Source organism: Pleurodeles waltl, chromosome 11 (genome assembly GCF_031143425.1).
Source record: "Pleurodeles waltl isolate 20211129_DDA chromosome 11, aPleWal1.hap1.20221129, whole genome shotgun sequence".
NCBI classification, from domain to species: domain Eukaryota; kingdom Metazoa; phylum Chordata; class Amphibia; order Caudata; family Salamandridae; genus Pleurodeles; species Pleurodeles waltl.
Window position 1 is genome coordinate 1,004,466,716 of NC_090450.1, and position 21,060 is coordinate 1,004,487,775.

General features: G+C 49.0%; 1 protein-coding gene across 2 annotated transcripts in view; it reads left to right on the top strand.

Moving 5' to 3' along the window:
• Positions 1–21,060, top strand: part of RIMBP2 (RIMS binding protein 2) — a 1,257,287-nt gene that overhangs the window by 785,802 nt on the left and 450,425 nt on the right. The window lies entirely within an intron of this gene.

Here is a 21,060-nt window from a genome sequence, read left to right on the forward strand (position 1 = left end):
TTCTACTGAAATGAAAAAGCAAAGGAGAGAAGGCCTGAAAACTCAGGATCCCTCTCCATCAACAGGTAAAAAGGGTATCACAGTATCCCCTAACCACCCTACCATTCAGGATACCATTCCTGTGGTGGGAGAAACCTCTCCTGGGGTGACACCTGTTCCAAGGGAATCATCAGCTGGCAAAGCTGGACTCCCTGAGGTAGAAGTACCTCTCTGTGGGATAACTAACATTGGTGAGAAAAAGAGCACCATTTTAGTTAACATGGAGCATCCCTCCAACCCTCCCAGAGAAACTTTAGTGCAGAAACCCTGCACTGCCTCAAAACACTTAGGACAGCATCCCTGCCCTAGTGTGGAGCTCATAGGACTGCATCCCTGCCCTGCTCCAACTCAAGAGAAACAGCATCCCTGTTCTCTCTTCCAGCCATATGGACAAAGTTTTTGCCCAGCTATGGCTTTACTGAGACAGCATCCCTGTCTGGCATTTCCATCATTACAAATAGGTTCAGTGGACAATTCCCACTGCTCTAAACTTAAACTTACTGATAGAAACTCTGAAAATACATCTTCACATTGTTGCTTAGCTAAAAAACTTCAAACAGGGTGGTTTACATCCCCACAGGGAAATAACCATATAGTGGATGATAAAGGGAGTAACCAGTCTATTGCAGAGCTACTCTCTACTTATCACCACTTAGACAATAAAGTCTCAACTGGCCAAGGTTAGCCTTATTGTCCTTCGTTTGGGGGGGGGGGTTGTGTGAGAAAGTAGCCTCTTTCTAGCCTTGTTACCCCCACTTTTGGCCTGTTTGTGAGTGTATGCCAGGGTGTTTTCACTGTCTCACTGGGATACTGCTAGCCAGGGCCCAGTGCTCATAGTGAAAACCCTATGTTTTCAGTATGTTTGTTATGTGTCACTGGGACCCTGCTAGTCAGGACCCCAGTGCTCATAAGTTTGTGGCCTATATGTGTGTGTTCCCTGTGTAGTGCCTAACTGTCTCACGAGGCTCTGCTAATCAGAACCTCAGTGGTTATGCTCTCTCATTTCTTTCCAAATTGTCACTAACAGGCTAGTGACCAATTTTACCAATTTACATTGGCTTACTGGAACACCCTTATAATTCCCTAGTATATGGTACTGAGGTACCCAGGGTATTGGGGTTCCAGGAGATCCTTATGGGCTGCAGCATTTCTTTTGCCACCCATAGGGAGCTCTGACAATTCTTACACAGGCCTGCCACTGCAGCCTGAGTGAAATAACGTACACGTTATTTCACAGCCATTTTACACTGCACTTAAGTAACTTATAAGTCACCTATATGTCTAACCTTTACCTGGTAAAGGTTAGGTGCAAAGTTACTTAGTGTGAGGGCACCCTGGCACTAGCCAAGGTGCCCCCACATTGTTCAGAGCCAATTCCCTGAACTTTGTGAGTGCGGGGACACCATTACACGCGTGCACTACATATAGGTCACTACCTATATGTAGCTTCACAATGGTAACTCCGAATATGGCCATGTAACATGTCTATGATCATGGAATTGCCCCCTCTATGCCATCCTGGCATAGTTGGCACAATCCCATGATCCCAGTGGTCTGTAGCACAGACCCTGGTACTGCCAAACTGCCCTTCCTGGGGTTTCACTGCAGCTGCTGCTGCTGCCAACCCCTCAGACAGGCATCTGCCCTCCTGGGGTCCAGCCAGGCCTGGCCCAGGATGGCAGAACAAAGAACTTCCTCTGAGAGAGGGTGTGACACCCTCTCCCTTTGGAAAATGGTGTGAAGGCAGGGGAGGAGTAGCCTCCCCCAGCCTCTGGAAATGCTTTGTTGGGCACAGATGTGCCCAATTCTGCATAAGCCAGTCTACACCGGTTCAGGGGACCCCTTAGCCCTGCTCTGGCGCGAAACTGGACAAAGGAAAGGGGAGTGACCACTCCCCTGACCTGCACCTCCCCTGGGAGGTGTCCAGAGCTCCTCCAGTGTGCTCCAGACCTCTGCCATCTTGGAAACAGAGGTGCTGCTGGCACACTGGACTGCTCTGAGTGGCCAGTGCCACCAGGTGACGTCAGAGACTCCTTGTGATAGGCTCCTTCAGGTGTTGCTAGCCTATCCTCTCTCCTAGGTAGCCAAACCCTCTTTTCTGGCTATTTAGGGTCTCTGTCTCTGGGGAAACTTTAGATAACGAATGCAAGAGCTCATCCGAGTTCCTCTGCATCTCTCTCTTCACCTTCTGCCAAGGAATCGACTGCTGACCGCGCTGGAAGCCTGCAAACCTGCAACATAGTAGCAAAGACGACTACTGCAACTCTGTAACGCTGATCCTGCCGCCTTCTCGACTGTTTTCCTGCTTGTGCATGCTGTGGGGGTAGTCTGCCTCCTCTCTGCACCAGAAGCTCCGAAGAAATCTCCCGTGGGTCGACGGAATCTTCCCCCTGCAACCGCAGGCACCAAAAAGCTGCATTACCGGTCCCTTGGGTCTCCTCTCAGCACGACGAGCGAGGTCCCTCGAATCCAGCGACTCTGTCCAAGTGACCCCCACCGTCCAGTGACTCTTCAGTCCAAGTTTGGTGGAGGTAAGTCCTTGCCTCACCTCGCTGGGCTGCATTGCTGGGAACCGCGACTTTTGCAGCTACTCCGGCCCCTGTGCACTTCCAGCGGAAATCCTTTGTGCACAGCCAAGCCTGGATCCACGGCACTCTAACCTGCATTGCACGACTTTCTAAGTTGGTCTCCGGCGACGTGGGACTCCTTTGTGCAACTTCGGCGAGCACCGTTTCACGCATCCTCGTAGTGCCTGTTTCTGGCACTTCTCCGGGTGCTACCTGCTTCAGAGAGGGCTTTTTGTCTTGCTCGACGTCCCCTCTCTCTCCTGGTCTAATTTGCGACCTCCTGGTCCCTCCAGGGCCACAGCAGCGTCCAAACACGCTAACCGCACGATTTGCAGCTAGCAAGGCTTGTTGGCGTTCTTTCGGCGGGAAAACACTTCCGCACGACTCTCCACGGCGAGAGGGATCCGTCCACCAAAGGGAAAGTCTCTAGCCCTTTTCGTTCCTGCAGAAACCGCAGCTTCTTCTGTCCAGTAGAAGCTTCTTTGCACCCGCAGCTGGCATTTCCTGGGCATCGGCCCATCTCCGACTTGCTTGTGACTTTTGGACTTGGTCCCCTTGTTCCACAGGTACCCTAGATTGGAAATCCACAGTTGTTGCATTGTTGGTTTGTGTCTTTCCTGCATTATTCCTCTAACACGACTTCTTTGTCCTTAGGGGAACTTTAGTGCACTTTGCACTCACTTTTCAGGGTCTTGGGGAGGGTTATTTTTCTAACTCTCACTATTTTCTAATAGTCCCAGCGACCCTCTACAAGGTCACATAGGTTTGGGGTCCATTCGTGGTTCGCATTCCACTTTTAGAGTATATGGTTTGTGTTGCCCCTATCCCTATGTTTCCCCATTGCATCCTATTGTAACTATACATTGTTTGCACTGTTTTCTAAGACTATACTGCATATTTTTGCTATTGTGTATATATATCTTGTGTATATTTCCTATCCTCTCACTGAGGGTACACTCTAAGATACTTTGGCATATTGTCATAAAAATAAAGTACCTTTATTTTTAGTATAACTGTGTATTGTGTTTTCTTATGATATTGTGCATATGACACTAGGTGGTACTGTAGTAGCTTCACACGTCTCCTAGTTCAGCCTAAGCTGCTCTGCTAAGCTACCATTATCTATCAGCCTAAGCTGCTAGACACCCTATACACTAATAAGGGATAACTGGGCCTGGTGCAAGTTGCAAGTTCCCCTTGGTACTCACTACAAGCCAGTCCAGCCTCCTACAACAATTTAGAAAGAAATGAGAGAGCATAACCACTGAGGTTCTGATTAGCAGAGCCTCAGTGAGACAGTTAGGCATCACACAGGGAACACATACCTATAGGTCACAAACTTATGAGCACTGGGGTCCTGACTAGCAGGGTCCCAGTGACACATAACAAACATACTGAAAACATAGGGTTTTCACTATGAGCACTGGGCCCTGGCTAGCAGGATCCCAGTGAGACAGTGAAAACACCCTGACATACACTCACAAACAGGCCAAAAGTGGGGGTAACAAGGCTAGAAAGAGGCTACTTTCTCACAACATAGACCTGGGAAACTTGGCAGAGCTGCCAATGTCCACATACACAAGCTTTGGTATGTACACTAAGTGACCTGACAGCTCGCCAGTGGACCCCAAGAAAAGCCTCAACCCACCCCTATCCTGAGGTCCCACTAGTACCCCCACCCACCGGCCTGAGCTTAGACAATTGTGACTTTGTCATTCACACAGTCTCAGATAGGGTCAGTCAGCCCCACGGGGTAACTTTGCCCTACTGGGGCCGTATTATGGAAGTGCCCTGTGGGCCCAATGGGCATGTGCGCCTGCTTTGTGTGCCCACCCGGGCACTTTGGTATTACAGAAGGGGCTGAAGACGCTTGTGCGGCCCCCTCTGTAATGCCGATAGCGATGGTGCACATATAGGATGAGCGCTATCACCAGCGGGTGTTCCCTCATTTGCATAGGCCATGCCCCCATGCGAATGAGGGAATCCCGTGCCTCTGTTCCCCACTCCGTATTATAGGTGCAGAGGCGAAGAAACTGTTAGTGCGCCCCGGATGGCAGCCCTCTGGACCGTGCTTCACTTGTAAATAAATACGTGCCGGTGCCGAAAGCCCTGCTCTTAAACATGGAGCTGCTGCAATTAAATGTGGGAACATGGAATACTGAGACAGCCTAATCCTGAAGTCATCTCGGGCCTCTTGAATCCATTTACAGACAGTTCCTGCCCCTTCAGCTCACTCTAGCAGTTTTCTGCTTTCTCCCTTTGTGATGCTTTTTCATTTTTCCCTTCCTCCGTCTTTCCCGTACGTGTCTTTTGCTGCAGCAAATGCTTGAGGCCAAAGAATAAGCGCAGGCCCTCAGTGCCGGTGCTCAGCACTGGAAACAACCCGCACAAATTAAGCACTGCCTCTGGAGGAGGTAATGCGGGGTCCCTTGCAGTTAAGGGCAGTCAGTCGCTTCACCTGCCTGCAAGGGGTCTCTAATCCCCCCTGAAAGGTGTAGGCGGGTTGCCCCCTGCACTGTGAAACGCGGGGTGGCTTTAAAGCAGCTGCTCTGTTTTTCACTTGAATGCAGTGTCCCTGGACAGCGCGAGCTCGCGACTGACCCGGGAGCAGCGCATTCATGCTAATATGGCGCATTTCCCTTGTTTGCACCGGGTGCACCTTTTAAAAGGAAACTAGGAGAATGTGCTGTATGTTTCATGCACCCCCAAGTGTCTGAAGGAGCTTCTCCGCTCTGATTGGCGGAGAAGGATGCCAATCAGTGTCAACTCTTTAAAGTATTTCAGTGCCAACCGTTCTTATTGTCCACATGGGGCTTGTTAGGCCTGAGGGGTGACGGACCTCACCCCAACCCAGCAGGCCTTGGGATCTCACCTGAGAAACGCCTGATTCCGCCCCAGCCCTCGCAGCTGTTGCAGGTGAAAGGCCCGTCAGTGCATGTCCCGCCTGCCCCTCTCTGGGGGTGGGGGGGTGCACCCCCGGAGAGGCAGCAGTAATCTCCCGGGGATAAGCCGCCCAGAGCAGCCCAGGCCTAATGAGATTTTTAATAGCAGGGCCTGCGCGGCCGGTTATCGGGAGAGCTACTTACACAGGAGTGATTACTGGCGGGTATCAAGAAACACTCAGTCAACACTCTGCCCGAGGCTGGCGAGGAGGGGTGACCGGGGCCACAGCCCTGCGGCCGCCACAGCCCTGCGGCCGCCACAGCCCTGCGGCCGCCACAGCACGCTTGTGAATGTGCAAGTAGGCGCTTGTGTAGCGCCCAGAGGCGCAACGCCCTTACGGCTCGAAGGGCTTTAAATCCTGCATTCAGACAACATACTCACTGCTCATCTGTCACTTTCACGATCACACTGCACTCACAGCGATCACACTGCACTCACACTGCACTCACCCCGATCACACTGCACTCACGGTGCTCACTGTGCACTCACAGTGACCACACTGAACTCACACTGCTCACTATGCATTCAGTGATCACACTGCACTCACACTGCTCACTATGCATTCAGTGATCACACTGCATTCACAGAGATCACACTGCACTCACACTGCTCGCTATGCACTCACAGCGATCACACTGCACTCACAGCGATCACACTGCACTCACACTGCTCACTATGCACTCACAGTGATCACTGTGCATTCACAGAGATCACACTGCACTCACACTGCACTCACAGCGATCACACTGCTCACTATGCACTCACAGCGATCACACTGCACTCACAGCGATCACACTGCACTCACACTGCTCACTGTGCACTCACAGCGATCACACTGCACTCACACTGCTAACTGTGCACTCACAGCGATCACTATGCACTCACAGTGATCACTGTGCATTCACAGCGATCACACTGCACTCACACTGCTCGCTATGCACTCACAGCGATCACACTGCACTCACGCTGCTCACTGTGCACTCACAGCGATCACACTGCACTCACGCTGCTCACTGTGCACTCACAGCGATCACACTGCACTCACGCTGCTCACTGTGCACTCACAGCAATCACACTGCACTCACACTGCTCACTATGCACTCACAGTAATCACACTGCACTCACGCTGCTCACTATGCACTCACACTCCTCACTATGAACTCACAGCGATCACACTGCACTCACACTGCTCACTATGCACTCACAGTAATCACACTGCACTCACGCTGCTCACTATGCACTCACACTGCTCACTATGCACTCACAGTAATCACACTGCACTCACACTGCTCACTATGCACTCACACTGCTCACTATGCACTCACAGTAATCACATTGCACTCACGCTGCTCACTATGCACTCACACTCCTCACTATGAACTCACAGCGATCACACTGCACTCACACTGCTCACTATGCACTCACAGTAATCACACTGCACTCACGCTGCTCACTGTGCACTCACAGCGATCACACTGCACTCACACTGCTCACTATGCACTCACAGTAATCACACTGCACTCACGCTGCTCACTATGCACTCACACTCCTCACTATGAACTCACAGCGATCACACTGCACTCACACTGCTCACTATGCACTCACAGTAATCACACTGCACTCACGCTGCTCACTGTGCACTCACAGCGATCACACTGCACTCACGCTGCTCACTGTGCACTCACAGCAATCACACTGCACTCACACTGCTCACTATGCACTCACAGTAATCACACTGCACTCACGCTGCTCACTATGCACTCACACTCCTCACTATGAACTCACAGCGATCACACTGCACTCACACTGCTCACTATGCACTCACAGTAATCACACTGCACTCACGCTGCTCACTGTGCACTCACAGCGATCACACTGCACTCACGCTGCTCACTGTGCACTCACAGCAATCACACTGCTCACTATGCACTCACAGTAATCACACTGCACTCACGCTGCTCACTATGCACTCACACTCCTCACTATGAACTCACAGCGATCACACTGCACTCACACTGCTCACTATGCACTCACAGTAATCACACTGCACTCACGCTGCTCACTATGCACTCACACTGCTCACTATGCACTCACAGTAATCACACTGCACTCACACTGCTCACTATGCACTCACACTGCTCACTATGCACTCACAGTAATCACACTGCACTCACGCTGCTCACTATGCACTCACACTGCTCACTATGCACTCACAGTAATCACACTGCACTCACACTGCTCACTATGCACTCACAGTAATCACACTGCACTCACGCTGCTCACTATGCACTCACACTGCTCACTATGCACTCACAGTAATCACACTGCACTCACACTGCTCACTATGCACTCACACTGCTCACTATGCACTCACAGTAATCACACTGCACTCACGCTGCTCACTATGCACTCACACTGCTCACTATGCACTCACAGTAATCACACTGCACTCACGCTGCTCACTGTGCACTCACAGCGATCACACTGCACTCACGCTGCTCACTGTGCACTCACAGCAATCACACTGCACTCACACTGCTCACTATGCACTCACAGTAATCACACTGCACTCACGCTGCTCACTATGCACTCACACTCCTCACTATGAACTCACAGCGATCACACTGCACTCACACTGCTCACTATGCACTCACAGTAATCACACTGCACTCACGCTGCTCACTATGCACTCACACTGCTCACTATGCACTCACAGTAATCACACTGCACTCACGCTGCTCACTATGCACTCACACTGCTCACTATGCACTCACAGTAATCACACTGCACTCACGCTGCTCACTATGCACTCACACTGCTCACTATGCACTCACAGTAATCACACTGCACTCACACTGCTCACTATGCACTCACAGTAATCACACTGCACTCACGCTGCTCACTATGCACTCACACTGCTCACTATGCACTCACAGTAATCACACTGCACTCACACTGCTCACTATGCACTCACACTGCTCACTATGCACTCACAGTAATCACACTGCACTCACGCTGCTCACTATGCACTCACACTGCTCACTATGCACTCACAGTAATCACACTGCACTCACACTGCTCACTATGCACCCCTATTCACCAATCCGGTTAACCTTCCAATAAGAACAGGGTCCGCAGTGTAGTTAATTCACACAGGGAGCATCTCATGATGCCTCAGGAATATTATAAGCCAATACTATTACACATGGTAAAGAAATCTTCCAGTTGCAGACCGCCATATCATTACCCTTTTCTAGGTGACTGAACTCTCCTTAGGAGCCAATAGGAGTAGCACGTGCACTGTTTCCCAGCGGCAGCACACGCCTCCTGTCCAATCACATACTGTACTCGAGGTGCCCGACGGGCGGGCGGATACACAGCCCCTCTTTAGGATGCTTCTTAGAGCTCTTTTTCTCTTGATCACATATGGTCAGGTGACTGCTGCGAGGTGCGGCCAGACCTAAAATCTAAAACTTTGAATCTTATAAATTCCGAAACACATCCGTTAACTAAGGTGTTTTTTTAAGTGCATCACAACACTATAGAGTTATCTTAACTCTTCCAGGCCGACGCGTGGATGGCAGGGGTTGCAGAGCATCAGCCATTATCCAGAAGCGGTGAAGTGGTTTTATTACACTCTGCTTTATGCAAAATCGCCTTTTTTCAATTATTGCCAGTGTTCTGGCCCAGTTCCTACCTGCACCCAGTGTGCCTTTGACTCATTGAAGTCTTAGCAAGGGGATGACAGCGCCTAGAAGGAGCTCGGTAGTGCACAATTGTCCAGACAGAACATGTGTCCTTTCTTGTGGAGGATATTCATGCAACATTATGTGTTTCCTAAATTAATACGGGCTCTCCTATGGTTTGTTGACTCCGTACATGTTTAGTGAATTCTGTTAAATGTGTCACTGCCTGGATACTAAGCTAATGCATATTTGTGTCTCAATGTGTAATCATTTAACTAAATATATATTCTTTCCAGTAACTGCCCATGTCTGAGCCACTGCTCAACCTTTATGTGGTAAGCAGCATGGATGTTTCATTTCCTTTTTTTATGAAGAACAACCAGGTGTAGGTGGCAGAAAAACATGAGATGGGATGCCTGCCTTGCTTAAGAGTACCCCGCCCTGTGTCCTGGAAGGCTGGCCTGTGGCCTGAAGAGTAGATGTGGCTAAGGTGAGACAGGAGATCTGAACAGGGAGAGCTGGTGATGGGCCTCAAGGTCACAAAGGCAGACCTAGAAGTAGTCACAGGAAAAAGAGGTCCTCCAACCGCTGTACCTGAAGTGGCAGTAACTTTGGGCATCCGGAGAGCACAGTCAAAGGCCTCGCCGCTGGTCCTTGCTGTGCCCCTGGCACACCTGCATTCCTTCCAACCCTTCAAATAATCTTACACCCCCTGCTTCCCTCTCCATTGCTCAATCACAATTCCCACAGTACTGTGAAGTTTCCTAGAAAACAAATGTTGAAAACAACCACAGTTACTCGCCTTTAGCCTCCGGTCCACACAGGACTTCATCAAGGCTGCAAAGCTTGCGGGCAGCAGATCACCGCGGACCCATGTCCTGGTCATGTATGCAAGAAAATCCTTATGGATAGCTCTGCAGCCAAGCCAGCCACAAATATCACAACTCCCTGGCTAAAGGTCCATGTCCAAAACATCTCCCGAAAACAGAGGCCTTCAGAGACTTCTTCTAACTTCTGGTCAATAATCAATTGTTTCTAGGCAAAAAGATTGAAAGATCGGCTTCACGACAAACAGCTACATTCATCTAAGAAAGTAACCTTCTCTCAGATTACCAAAGCAGGTTCTGGTATGGGTGCTGGACAAAAGCAGCACTGGCATCCGCACAGTACGATGGAAACACTACAGGGGATTGAAATGGGGAACCAGACGCCTATCCTTGGCCTCCCCCTTGCCTTTGATTCTTTTCATCTCTACAGGGAATTGGGCCAATCTTCCTAAACAAATAATTTCACATCTGCATTCTGCCTGGACCTCTACCATCGAGGCTGGCACCTCTGCCCATAATACTCCCTACTTGGCAACCTTGTATTGCCTGCTCGTCAATAACAGCCTGGTGCATTCCGGCATGGATGTGGCACAATAATCTACATTTAGGTACATTGCTCAGTATGGCATCGTGACAATAAGTATTGGATTTTTATTTAGTGTGGCACAGGTGCGTGGCCGTGCATTTACAGGCAACAATATTACCAACTCATTGCACACAGTTAACTCAGAAAGAGGGAATGGCATTTTGGGAATTGAATCTGTGACTTACCACTCACACACCCCAAACTAACTCGTGGTAACCCACTAAGCAGTCTTTAATTTCTAAAATAATAAATGCCGGGGCCCAAAGTGCTGCTCAGGAGCCTGTAGCCAGCAATTTCAAATGTTGTGAGGGCCAAATGCCAAGTCTCCCTGGACGTGACTCCATCGTGTGCCACTCCCATCCACCCCTGGCCACTCCCAGTGCTTCTACCTCACTCTTGCAGGCTAAGTTTCTATGCTTTCTTCCTTGGTCACAATTTTGCCATCTTTCTCTTTCTCCAGTTTCACTTTTGGGTTTTTCTCTTTCTTGCTCTGTAACAAAGGTGAGGAAACTATGTGTGAGACCCTGAAACTGAGTGCCGGTGGCCTCCCCCTGGAACTACCGGCTCAGATTAAGCAATGCCCCCTGGAACTACGGCTCAGATTAAGTAATGCCCCCTGGAACTACCGGCTCAGATTAAGCAATGCCCTCTGGAACTACCGGCTCAGATTAAGCAATGCCACCTGGAACTACCGGCTCAGATTAAGCAATGCCCCCTGGAACTACGGCTCAGATTAAGCAATGCCCCCTGGAACTACCGGCTCAGATTAAGCAATGCCCTCTGGAACTACCGGCTCAGATTAAGCAATGCCCCCTGGAACTATGGCTCAGATTAAGCAATGCCCCCTGGAACTACCGGCTCAGATTAAGCAATGCCCCCTGGAACTACCGGCTCAGATTAAGCAATGCTATTAAACCTAATATTTTGATTCCTCTACATAAGGGCATCCTTACCCATGAATATTTTACAACATCTCATTGGGTAAACTAAAATTGTACCTTCAGCCAGCAATGGGCCAGGAGCATTTTTCTGGACTTGCTTTGAGTTGAAGTCTAGGAAAAGTGTCCAAGCCACAAAAGTGTGTTAGTTTTACCATCAGGTTTGACCAGTATCTTTAACCTGCACAATTTGTCACTTCTCTTCCCTCATACATTGGCTTTGAGGTCAGCTCCAACCTCGTTTCTGGAAACACTTATCCTGCCCCGTTGCTGGGAGCCGGGCTGGCTTTAGGATGGTGCGACCGAAGCATCCGCACCTGGTGCTGACTTGGGGGAGGGTGGGTGCTGTCATTAAAAATAACTTTAGGTTCAAAAGCACCTGAACTTCCTTGTGCATCCAGCAGTTTCCAGGCCACAATAAACATGCCAAGATAGCTCGGGTGATTTAATGTTCCTACTGGTAGTAGATTGGAATTTTGTCTAGTGGCAGTTATGGCTCATCGTAAAGTAGCACGGAGGGTTAATGTGCCTGCCGAAGCACATGTACCATGCAGATCACAGACTGTGAGGGAACTATGAGTAGCGCTATAAAATAAAATGAAATGCATGTCTGATAGAGGCTATGGAGAGGTGAGGTGCACTGTTGGAGGGTGGTAGTAGGGGAATTGATGGAGAAGGAGGTCATGAGGGAGGAGGTGCCAGAAAAAGACTGTCGCACCAGCTGCCACCAGAGCCGGCCCTGAACATAAGTGGTACAATAGTAGGGACTCACAATGAACTTCTAAATTGATCATTGGTAATATAGTTTAATTACAACAAAATTATTTTCTTCATTTCTTGGACATAAACCCCCCCACAAAAAAATACATTTTGGGTTTTATGTCCAAGAAATGAAGAAAATAATTTTGTTGTAATTAAACTATATTACCAATGATCAATTTAGAAGTTCATTGTGAGTAATTCAATATATTAATCTGTTCCTACTATTGTACCACTTATGTTTATGGATTACATTTATTCTACCCAGGTATAGTATGGTTATTAGGGTAGACCCCTGGTTCTTTTTTACATGACCAGAGCCGGCCCTGGCTGGGGGTGTTAGCCCCCCCATAGTTCGGGTCTAGTTGCACCTCACACAGGTTTAATGATTTAACACACTCGATAAACCTATAGAGGGGATATTCTGCCCAGCACTCCTCAAGGAGGGGTGACTGGAGCACAGACCTACAGTCCCCAGAACAGGCTTCAGCCCAGATTGATGAATAGATGCGTATGTAGTGCCTCATACATGTTCAATAACTGCAAAGCACTCAAGTGCATTTTGTATCTGAGCTTGAAGTCCACTGAAGATTAAATTAATCATTTGTCTGCAAGCTGAAGTTTATCTATTTAAAAACTAAAGAGAAGCCCCCATCAAGAGCCTCAGAATAGAAGTCACTTGTTTAGAGTACCTTGGTGTCAGTCACCCAGGATTCAGTCGCTGGAGCCAGCCAGCCCAGAGTCGGGTACCCTGTAATCAGTCACCCTGAAGTCAATCATTGGAGCCAGCCAGCTCAGAGTCGGATACCCTGTAATCAGTCACCCTGGAGTCAGTCGCTGGAGCCAGCGAGCCCGGAGTCAGATACCCTGAATCAGTCATTGGAGCCAGCCAGCTCAGAGTCGGGTACCCTGTAATCAGTCACCCTGGAGTCAGTCGCTGGAGCCAGCGAGCCCGGAGTCAGACCCCTGGAATCAGCTCGGAGTTGGGTACCCTTGAGTCCACCACCCTAAAGTCAGTCATTAGAGCCAGCCAGCTCAGAGTTGGGTACCCTTGAGTCCACCACCCTAAAGTCAGTCATTGGAGCCAGCCAGCTCAGAGTCGGGTACCCTGTAATCAGTCACCCTGGAGTCAGTCGCTGGAGCCAGCGAGCCCAGAGTCAGATACCCTGAAGTCAGTCATTGGAGCCAGCCAGCTCGGAGTTGGGTGCCCTGTAATCAGTCACCCTGGAGTCAGTCGCTGGAGCCAGCCAGCTCGGAGTTGGGTGCCCTTGAGTCCGCCACCCTAAAGTCAGTCATTGGAGCCAGCCACTGGAGCCAGCCAGCTCGGAGTTGGGTACCCTTGAGTCCACCACCTTGAAGTCAGCCACTGCAGTCTGCCAGCCAGCTCGGAGTTGGGTACCCTTGAGTCCACCACCTTGAAGTCAGCCACTGCAGTCTGCCAGCCAGCTCGGAGTTGGGTACCCTTGAGTCCACCACCTTGAAGTCAGCCACTGCAGTCTGCCAGCCAGCTCGGAGTTGGGCACCCTTGAGTCCACCACCCTGAAGTCAGCCACTGCAGTCTTTCAGCCCGGGGTCAGGTACCCTAGAGTGAAACGCAAGTTACTGTCCGGAGCAAGAAGCCATCCGGTGAAGTCCACAGAGAGGCCAGTGTATGTGGGCGCACTGAGCCATTCTGGCCACTGTGATGTGTGGTACCCCGGGCACAACGGGTGTGTGTGGATGCGTCATAGAAGCCGGCAATATGTGCTTCCGGGGGCACCACGGAAACAGTTCAAGGTGTGCCTGCCACGGCATTATGGAACATGTCAACATATGCGTTCCGTGGCATTGTGAATAAGAACTGATTGTTGTTACTAAGAGTCATTGAAAAATGTGTGCATGTGGGGGTGTAATGCACACAGTACAATGTGTTCATGCTGGGGCATTAATTATAGAACATGTGCAGTGTCTGCTATCTGTGCAGTGCATTAGAGCTGTGGTTTATGTGAAGTGCACTGCATGTACACTGCACCAGTGTGTGCCAACCCTGGCATCGAGGACACTGTCCACTGTTTGAGAACTGCGGTTTATGTGAAGAGCACTGCATGCACACTGCACCAGTGTGTGCCAACCCTGGCATCGATGACACTGTGCACTGTACGAGAGCTGTGGCTTATATGAAGTGCACTGGATGCACACTGAACCAGTGTGTGCCAGCCCTGGCATCGAGGACACCGTGCACTGTTTGAGAACTGCCGTTTATGTGAAGAGCACTGCATGCACACTGCACCAGTGTGTGCCAACCCTGGCATCGATGACACTGTGCACTGTACGAGAGCTGTGGCTTATATGAAGTGCACTGGATGCACACTGAACCAGTGCAATTTTGCACTGCAATAGTGTGTGTCAACCGTTGCATCGAGGGCACTGTGCACTGTACGAGAGCTGTGGCTTGTGTGAAGTGCACTGCACCAGTGCGTGCCAAACCTGGCATCGAGGGCACTTTGCACTGTACGAGAGCTGTGGCTTATATTAAGTGCACTGCATGCGCACTGGACCAATGCGTGCCAGTCTTGACATCGAGGACACTGTGCACTGTATGACAGCTGTGGCTTATGTGAAGTGCACTACATGCACACTGCACCAGTGTGTGCCAACCCTGGCACCGAGGACACTGTGCAGTGTACGAGAGCTGTAGCTTATGTGAAGTGCACTGCAATAGTGTGTGCCAACCCTGGCATCGAGGACACTGTATGTGAGCTGTGGCTTATGTGAAGTACACTGAACAAACATTGCACCAGTGTGTGCCAACCATGGCACCGTAGGCACCTTGCAGTGCATGCGAGCTGTGGTTTATATGAAGTGCACTGCACCCACACTGCACCAGTATGTGCCAACCATAGCACCGAGAGCACTGTGCAGTGTGAGAGCTGTGGCTTATGTGAAGTACACTGCACGCACATTGCCCCAGTGTGTGCCAACCATGGCACCGTGGGCACCGTGCAGTGCATGCGAGCTGCGGTTTATCAGTGTGTGCCATCCCTGGCATCTTGGATATTGTAGAATGTACACTAACTGCAGCATTATGGACTGAAATCTGCAGTGTGTGCTGACCGGGTAAATGTGACATGAAAAATGTAAACCGTGTGCAGGCCAGGGCCGTGAGGGCACTGCAATGCACGTTCACTGGGCCATCATGCACATACCACAGTGTGGGGGCTGAGCTATTACAGAAAGGGGGCAGTGTGTGAACTCTGGCATTATGGGAACCATACATGCAGGTGATTGTGGTAGGTGGGCCATGTCTGATAAGTGAGTGTGCAGACTCAGTGATATGTCCTGGGCTGTTGATGCTCACTGGTCATTAGTATTCTGATGGCTGAGCATTGGCTGGTTATGGAGTATGATGTGTTGGTGTCTTGGATAAACACCCCCCACACCCTCAGTCAGCTGTGTGCTGACAGTGGGGATGTTGTAGGTGACAGGCCCATCTGCAGACCTTGGGCTTTCAGGCACCCACAGGGGATCCTGCTTTGCAGCAGTAACCCTGAACATGCAGTGATGCTGGCACTCACTTCCAGGGTCCCAGACTCGTTAATGGCAACATGTGCATTCAGATCTACAGATCTCCACTAGACATTCCACAGATTCCTCTGGGATAATCCCGAACTGCATCCCTTATGAAAATATAATATAGGTGGTCATTATGAACATGGCGGTAACAACCGCCGTGTTTATGCTGGCGGTCAAAACACTGGCCGCTAGTGACCCCGAACCCCACCGGCTCACAGAAAGGCCCGGCCGGGACACTGACGGCACCTCCACATGGAGCCGCCGTCAATGCCTCTGTGCGGCAGGTGCAGCTGCACCCGTCACACAGATCACTGCCCGAAAATGGGCAGTGACCTGCGCGACGGGGCACTGCTCCAGGGCCCCTGCACTGCCCATGCAAAGTGCATGGGCAGTGCAGGGCACCCCCTCCACCAGCATTTCCCTGGCGGGTGAATCTGCCAGGGGAAGGCTGGTGGATATGGAAACCTTATCCGAAGGGTAGCGCCGCTACCCTGTCGGATGGTGTTTCCACTCACCGCCAGGCTGCCTGACGGCGGGAGCCTGGCGGTGAGTGACAGCTGTCGATGGCGGCCCTCACCATGTTCGTAATGCAGCGGGTTGGCCCGCCATGCCGGCTGGTGGATTCAGCCGCCAATACCGCCATGGCGGAACAACCCGCCATGTTCAAAATGAATGCCATAGTCTGTTTAGAAACAAAAAAGCATTGGCACACACGCTTGCTCCACAATCGATGCCTTCAGATTCTTTGTTTGTGACTGGTCTCCAACGATGCTAAGCAGCTTGGCCTATATGTACGAGGGATCACTAGATGCTGCCTGTATGTAACCGTGGTGATATTCATTGACTGATCACTAGATGCTGCCTGTATGTAACCATGGTGATATTCATTGACTGATCGCTAGATGCTGCCTGTATGTCACCATGGTGATATTTGACTAATCGCTAAATGCTGCCTGTATGTAACCGTGGTGTTACACATTGACTCATCACTAGATGCTGCCTGTATGTAACCGTGGTGTTACACATTGACATCACTAGATGCTGCCCGTATGTAGCCATGGTTATATTTATTGAGGGGATCGCTAGATGCTGTCTGTATGTAACCATGGTGATATTTATTGACTGATCGCTAGATGCTGCCTGTATGTAACCGTGGTGATATTTGAGATATCACTAGATGCTGCCTGTATGTACCTGTGGTACTAGTTATGGAGGGATGTAACCGTGGTGGTATTCACTGACTGATCACTAGATGCCGCCTGTATGTAACCATGGTGATATTTATTGACTGATCCCTAGATGCTGCCTGTATGTAACCGTGGTGTTACACATTGACTGGACACTAGATGCTACCCGTATGTAGCCATGGTGATATTTATTGAGAGATCACTAGAGGCTGCCTGTATGTAACCATGGTGATATTCATTGAGGGATCGCTAGATACTGCCTGTATGTAACCATGGTGATATTTGAGATATCGCTAGATGCTGCCTGTATGTAACCGTGGTGATATTTCTTTTTGGATCACTAGATGCTGCCTGTATGTAACTGTGGTGATATACATTGACTGATCACTAGATTCTGCCCATATGTAGCCATGGTGATATTTATTGAGGGTTCGCTAGATGCTGCCTGTATGTAACCGTGGTGATATTTGAGTTATCGCTAGATGCTGCCTGTATGTAATCATGGTGACATTTATTGAGGGATCACTGGATGCTCCCTGTATGTACCCGTGGTAATAGGTATGGAGGGATGTAACCGTGGTGGTATTCACTGACTGATCGCTAGATGCTGCCTGTATGTAACCATGGTGATAAGTATTGACTGATCGCTGGATGCTGCCAGTATGTACCCGTAGTAATAGCTATGGAGGGATCGCTAGATGCTGCCTGTATGTACTAGTACTAGTAGTGGTGGTATTCACTGACTGATCGCTAGATGCTGCCTGTATGTAACCATGGTGATAAGTATTGACTGATCGCTGGATGCTGCCTGTAAGTAACCATTGTGATATTTACTGAGGGATCTCTAGATGCTGCCTGTATGTACCCGTGGTAATAGGTATGGAGGGATGTAACCATGGTGGTATTCACTGACTGATCACTAGATGCCGCCTGTATGTAACCGTGGTGATATTTATTAACTGATCCCTAGATGCTGCCTGTATGTAACCGTGGTGTTACACATTGACTGATCATTAGATTCTGCCCGTATGTAGCCATGGTGATATTCATTGACTGATCGCTAGATGCTGCTTGTATGTAACCATGGTGATATTTGACTGATCGCTAGATGCTGCCTGTATGTAACCATGGTGATATTTGACTGATCGCTAGATGCTGCCTGTATGTAACCATGTTGATATTTGACTGATCGCTAGATGCTGCCTGTATGTAACCATGGCGATATTTGACTGATCGCTAGATGCTGCCTGTATGTAACCATGGTGATATTTATTGAGGGGATCGCTAGATGCTGCCTGTATATAACCATGGTGATATTTATTGAGGGGATCGCAAGATGCTGCCTGCATGTAACCATGGTGATATTTGACTGATCGCTAGATGCTGCCTGTATGTAACCATGGTGATATTCATTGACTGATCGCTAGATGCTGCCTGTATTTAACCATGGTGATATTTGACTGATCACTAGATGCTGCCTGTATGTAACCATGGTGATATTTGACTGATCGCTAGATGCTGCCTGTATGTAACCATGTTGATATTTGACTGATCGCTAGATGCTGCCTGTATGTAACCATGGCGATATTTGACTGATCACTAGATGCTGCCTGTATGTAACCATGGTGATATTTATTGAGGGGATCGCTAGATGCTGCCTGTATGTAACCATGGTGATATTTATTGAGGGGATCGCTAGATGCTGCCTGTATGTAACCATGGTGATATTTGACTGATCACTAGATGCTGCCTGTATGTAACCATGGTGATATTTGACTGATCGCTAGATGCTGCCTGTATGTAACCATGGTGATATTTGACTGATCGCTAGATGCTGCCTGTATGTAACCATGCTGATATTTATTGAGGGGATTGCTAGATGCTGCCTGTATGTGACCATGGTGATATTAGACTGATCGCTAGATGCTGCTTGTATGTAACCATGGTCATATTTGACTGATCGCTAGATGCTGCTTGTATGTGACCATGGTGATATTTGACTGATCGCTAGATGCTGCTTGTATGTAACCATGGTGATATTTGACTGATCGCTAGATGCTGCCTGTATGTAACCATGGTGATATTTATTGAGGGGATCGCTAGATGCTGCCTGTATGTAACCATGGTGATATTTGACTGATCGCTAGATGCTGCCTGTATGTAAACATGGTGATATTTGACTGATCGCTAGATGCTGCCTGTGTGTAACCATGGTGATATTTGACTGATCGCTAGATGCTGCCTGTATGTAACCATGGTGATATTTGACTGATCGATAGATGCTGCTTGTATGTGACCATGGTGATATTTGACTGATCGCTAGATGCTGCTTGTATGTAACCATGGTGATATTTGACTGATCGCTAGATGCTGCCTGTATGTAACCATGGTGATATTTGACTGATCGCTAGATGCTGCCTGTATGTAACCATGGTGATATTTGACTGATCGCTAGATGCTGCCTGTATGTAACCATGGTGATATTTGACTGATCGCTAGATGCTGCCTGTATGTAACCATGGTGATATTTGACTGATCGCTAGATGCTGCTTGTATGTGACCATGGTGATATTTGACTGATCACTAGATGCTGCTTGTATGTAACCATGGTGATATTTGACTGATCACTAGATGCTGCCTGTATGTAACCATGGTGATATTTATTGAAGGGTTCGCTAGATGCTGCCTGTATGTAACCATGGTGATATTTATTGAGGGGATCGCTAGATGCTGCCTGTATGTAACCATGGTGATATTCATTGACTGATCGCTAGATGCTGCCTGTATGTAACCATGGTGATATTTATTGAGGGGATCGCTAGATGCTGCCTGTATGTAACCATGGTGATATTTATTGAGGGGATCGCTAGATGCTGCCTGTATGTAACCATGGTGATATTAATTGACTGATCGCTAGATGCTGCCTGTATGTAACCATGGTGATATTTGACTGATCGCTAGATGCTGCCTGTATGTAACCATGGTGATATTTGACTGATCGCTAGATGCTGCCTGTATGTAACCATGGTGATATTTGACTGATCGCTAGATGCTGCCTGTATGTAACCATGGTGATATTTATTGAGGGGATCGCTAGATGCTACCTGTATGTAACCATGGTGATATTTATTGAGGGGATCGCTAGATGCTGCCTGTATGTAACCATGGTGATATTTGACCGATCGCTACTTCCTGCCTGTATGTAACCATGGTGATATTTATTGAGGGGATCACTACATGCTGCCTGTATGTATCCATGGTGATATTTATTGAAGGGATCGCTAGATGCTGCCTGTATGCAACCATGGTGATATTTATTGAGGGGATCGCTAGATGCTGCCTGTATGCAACGATGGTGATATTTGATTGATCGCTAGATGCTGCCTGTATGCAACCATGGTGATATTTGACTGATCGCTAGATGCTGCCTGTATGTAACCATGGTGATATTAATTGAGGGGATCGCTAGATGCTGCCTGTATGTAACCATGGTGATATTTGACTGATCACTAGATGCTGCCTGTATGTAACCATGGTGATATTTGACTGATCGCTAGATGCTGCCTGTATGTAACCATGGTGATATTTGACTGATCACTAGATGCTGCTTGTATGTGACCATGGTATTATTAGATTGATCGCTAGATGCTGCTTGTATGTAACCATGGTGATATTTGACTAATCGCTAGATGCTGCTTGTATGTGACCATGGTGATATTTGACTGATCGCTAGATGCTGCTTGTATGTAACCATGGTGATATTTGACTGATCACTAGATGCTGCCTGTATGTAACCATGGTGATATTTATTGAGGGGTTCGCTAGATGCTGCCTGTATGTAACCATGGTGATATTTATTGAGGGGATCGCTAGATGCTGCCTGTATGTAACCATGGTGATATTCATTGACTGATCGCTAGATGCTGCCTGTATGTAACCATGGTGATATTTATTGAGGGGATCGCTAGATGATGCC